The following is a 4820-nucleotide window of genomic DNA, read 5'->3' as shown; positions in this document are numbered from 1 at the left end:
GTTTTGCAGTACTGTTTCTAGAGCTTCGTTGATCGTTTTCTCATCAATTCTTGGAGATATGGCACCTCATTCAAAGAAGCATGAAGTTAAGCGTCCCAGAGAGACCCCACCTGAGCCAGCACATATGGAATTCTCGAATCCCTAGCATCAAGCTCGATTTGAGAGATTATCAGCACTTAGTTTTGGTCAGTCTCGCTTTGTGGATTTGAGTGTGCTAAGAGAGATTCGGTGGGGTGATGAGCAAGCCGATGAGAATGATGAGATGCTAGAAGTTAGAAGCTGGAGAAGATTATTGACTATCTAAGAGCCAGCTTTCCGTTTATTGACGCTAGAGGTGTTGGCATCTTTCGAGTTTGATCAGCCATATAGGAGATTTGACACCGTGAATGCTATATAGTTCTGAGTATTCAGACATCCATTTTGCATGAGTGTCACTGAATTCTCTGTTAGTATGGGTTTGTATGACAAAAGCTACATAGGTACAAAGGAGTATGGACGCTTGCCGACAGATTTCCCGGGCACAGTGACTCCCCAGCAAGCATACCGAGTTTTGTATGGACATGGGCAGTACGAACCAGGAGTGTCCAAGGCCACTAGCCTATCCAGGCTGAGCTACAGATACTTACACTTAGTCCTTAGCAGGTCTGTATCCGTTTGAGTTGACAACACATCTATTTTAAGCAGGTAGGACCTACTCTATTTATACTCCATGGTCTGTAATGTGCCAATTCACCTGGAGTACCTAGTGGGCGGATGTCTTGAGGCACTAGGGCAAAGTTGCGAGAGTGGGAGTATTATTCGCTGGTCAATACATCACTAGATTCATCTTAGGGATGGGTTTTCTAGACGCCATCCGAGGTGCCCAGAGGACGGTCGTGCCTTCTCCTCTGGGGTTTGATTTGATTAGGATGATGGGGTTGGTGCGTAGATGTGGGCCTGGAGTATATATTCTAGCTACGGCTACCCTAGAGATCACTGAGGGAGGAAGGGATGCAGCTGAGGGTTCAAGACAGTTTCCTGAGCCTTAGTTTGCACCTATAGGAACCGGAGCACCCCATGCAGCACAGGAGACACTCTGGCGTTCGATACCCATTTTTACTCCCTCTCGAGCTCATGATCATTTTGAGAGGCTCAAGAGTGCTGTGGGCGAGATTTGGTCCGAGTTCACGGAGGTCCGGACTTTACAAGTTGCGTAGTACATGTGGATAATGGCGTGTCTTGACATCGTACTGTAGTTATTAGAGCGAGATGCATCCTTACCCTTTATTAGCAGACCGAGGACCCCTCCGGCATCACCACCACTATTTTCAATGGTGCCATTTGATTTAGAGCCCGCATCAACAGCGGAGCAGAGACATGATGACACCGAGACTTGACTTTATTTCTTTCAGTTCTTTACTTTTGCATGTTATTTTGGACTTGTATACTCAGAAAGGACTTTCCTTCTGAGTTTATTTTTATTTTGTTGTCTCGAGTTGTATTCATTGCCTTATCTTTTATATACTCGAGTTGTTTTTGTTTTATTAAGCTTCACTGAACCCCCTCGTGTATACATGCGAATGGTTTTGTCAGTATGGTAATTGAGAGCTTGTCATGAACACGGCTAAGGTGCTTAGGCACTTGGCCATGTGTGCTTCACAGCCCGTTGGAACATAACTCACAAGGATTTAGCTCCATCAAATGCAACACTAGGAGTCAGGGGAGTTTCATAGTGCACATATCTTTTATATTAGTTTGATTGTTATACATTCTCACATAGCCAGTGGTGGTTCACCTTAGTTGCAATGATTGTATTTTTGAGTTTAGGAGAATTTTTAACATTGAATGTTCTCATGCTCTAGTTTTTACTTGAATTTCTAGGAATTTTTGCTCGATTTCACACTTGTTGCACTACTCACTCTTTAAACTCTTTTAGAAGCTCAAGTTTGATGTTAAAGGGACTAGTTATAGTTGTGTCTTTTGTTCATTTTGAAAAAAAATAGAAAAAGGAAAAGAAAGAACAAAATAGTTTCATTGTTTAGTTGTGCTTGTTGGGTGGAAAGAGCTACTAACTATGGAGTATGAATCTACTCTCATAAGTCGGATACTAGTTATTCCCTAATGAGAGAAGGAGCTATCTTATGGGATAAATGAAAGCTACCACCCCAGTAGAAAGAGCTACCACCTCGAAAGTGTGAAAGCCACCTTAGCGGCCGCTTTGGAAAGGGCTACCTTAGATTATGTGTGAAGCTACTACCATCTTTTCAAATTCTCGTTACTTTTTTGTAGATAAATAAGTCCCTTCTTACTTAGAACTTTGAGGAGTATATCTTGGGTTGACTTGAGTGAGTTTACACAGACTTACATGATTTTGGGTTTGTTGTCCTTTTTGATTCAAGTCTTTAGCTAGAGCATTGATTTTTCATGTTTAATGTTGAAACTTCCCTACTTGTAGAATGCTGTCTTTGTATGCTTTGGTGAACCTAACGCCAAGCACTTCCAATATTTCCTTCATCTATGCCTTAATGTTTTAATTTTTGCTTGAGGACAAGCAAAAGCTTAAGTGTGTGGAAGTTTGATAAGTGCTTGTGTGATAAGAATGTGAAGTGTTCTTTCCTTATGATGAGCATTACTTTTATTAGGTTTTAGCACTAATATGTGTGCATTTATGTTACTTACATGCATATAGGGTTGTGAAGCCGAATGTTAGAGAAAGAAGCCAACGTAGATCGTGAATGCACCATTTGGAGGAAATCTTGTGAAGGATAAAACACGAAGACATAAGTCGGGTTCAAGATTCAAGAATGTGGGCCAACCTCCTCTTATTCAAGTTAGTTCAATGATTTGGAGGAGCACAAAGGCAGTTACATTTATGTATTCTGGCTTGTGCATGTATAGCAAGATCTCAACCAATGTAGCCGTTTATTGAAGAAGCAAAGTGATTTATGACATAAACGTGTGTCCGTTTATGTTACCTCGATGAGAACACAGATTCGGGAGTATTTCGGGCCAGTACTGTAGTAGGGTACTATAGCAAACACTGTAGCAATTCATTGTAGCAGGTATTGTTCATAGCCAGCCGAGAAAAGTGATTTCTAGAGAATCTGCATGGCCATGTGGAAATTCCACACGCCCATGCGTTTATTCCACAGGCCCGTGTGGTGAATCCACAGGGGCGTGTGGATTCCCGATTCCAGCCCTATTTAAGGCCGATTTTAGCCCCGATTTCAACATTCTTTTCTCCATCTTTTCCCCAACTTTCAAGAGGGCGGTGGCTAGGGTTTTGACAGGTATTGGCAAGGGTTTTGGAATGGTTCTATGGCTTTGACATCGCGCTCCACTTGGAAGAAGGTTATTGAGGAGAGTTTTCGTCGGCACCGATCCGGCGAGGTGTGCCCCAGGCCGGACAAGGGGACCTTTGGAGGAGATGAGTCCACTCCACAAGAACATCAACACAACTAGCGAGGGGATTTTTCTATGGATTACTTATTTTTACATTCGATTTATCGTTGATTATAACTAGCTCCATGAAGAGCTAAATACCCTAGTGGGTACTTGGATTTGTGAACCCTAGGATGTATTTGTTTCATTAAACCTTTTAATATGCTTTCCATAATTGATGTTTAATTGAGTTCCAATCTTGAATGTTTGATTGATTGAATGCTCCCTTAGAGTGACACTAGGGTTGAGAGTTCATCTTGGTAACCCTTGTGAGTGAGTGACACACCACTAGGGTTAGTGACAAGGTCCCCTTGCTTATATCCCGCAAGTGCACGGGTTTGTTGAAGTAATAATCCCGGGTGAGCGGGGTCGAATACACAGGGAGTAGCGAGTAAAGACACTTAATTCGATTCTTAGCTATATGGAGTATCAACAATGATAAGTGTGGTAATGATTCAATTCCCAGAAATTAAAAGCAACAAGTAAGAGAGCAAAAGTAAGGCGGAGGCAAGGAAATCGATAAAGATGGGGTACTCGGATGATGCTTCACCTAGGATAATTGCTTCAAGTGCAAGAACTCTCTATTATGCTTCCTAATCAATGCAATGGTGAGTCGTGGATATCCTTACATACATAGTCCCAAATCTAAAGTCAACTATGCCTAACTCTATACATGTCCCGGAGGAGAAATCGAACAATCTCAACATCTCGCACTCGCATAGAGTTGCAATGAGCTCTAGGGATTCGAAGTGATAAATCTCTTCCTAGATTTAGACCTAACCCTTTGGTCCCGGCAGAAGGTCCCTAGCCACAATTAAGCCCTAGATACTAAGATCACCTCAACGCTTCACTCCATTGCATGCGCAACTAGGCCCCAGTGGAGGTTCATCCCTTAGACCATTCACTCTATTATGGCCGCGAAGAACTCAAAGAACGGAGGTAGAATCTATCACGTCGGAGGGGAAAGGGGGTGCTCCTGTACCTCTCGACTCACCCTCTCAACCCTCTCCAACCTAGCTTTGTTTAACGCTCGTGGTATGTCACTCACTCACAAGGTTACCAACAAGAACTCTCAACCCTAGTGTCACTCTAGGGGAAATGTTCATACAATCAAGCATTCAAGGTTGGAACTCACAATAAACATCACTTTATTGGAAGCATAATAAAGAAGTTCAATGAAACGAATACATCCTAGGGTTCACAATCACCCAAGTACCCACTAGGGGTTTAGCTCTTCATGGAGCTAAGTACAATCAAAGAAATTGAATGTAAAAGCAATGAATCCATAAAGAAACCCCCTCGATGGTTGTGTTGATGGTCTTGTGGAAAGTCCTCTACTCGTCGTCCAAGGATTCCTTCATCCGGTATAGGATACGCCTCGATCGAAGCTCCCCTACCAA

The sequence above is a fragment of the Dioscorea cayenensis genome, chromosome 16 (assembly GCF_009730915.1).
Source record: "Dioscorea cayenensis subsp. rotundata cultivar TDr96_F1 chromosome 16, TDr96_F1_v2_PseudoChromosome.rev07_lg8_w22 25.fasta, whole genome shotgun sequence".
Taxonomy (NCBI): domain Eukaryota; kingdom Viridiplantae; phylum Streptophyta; class Magnoliopsida; order Dioscoreales; family Dioscoreaceae; genus Dioscorea; species Dioscorea cayenensis.
Note: the sequence above shows the minus strand (reverse complement) of the source record.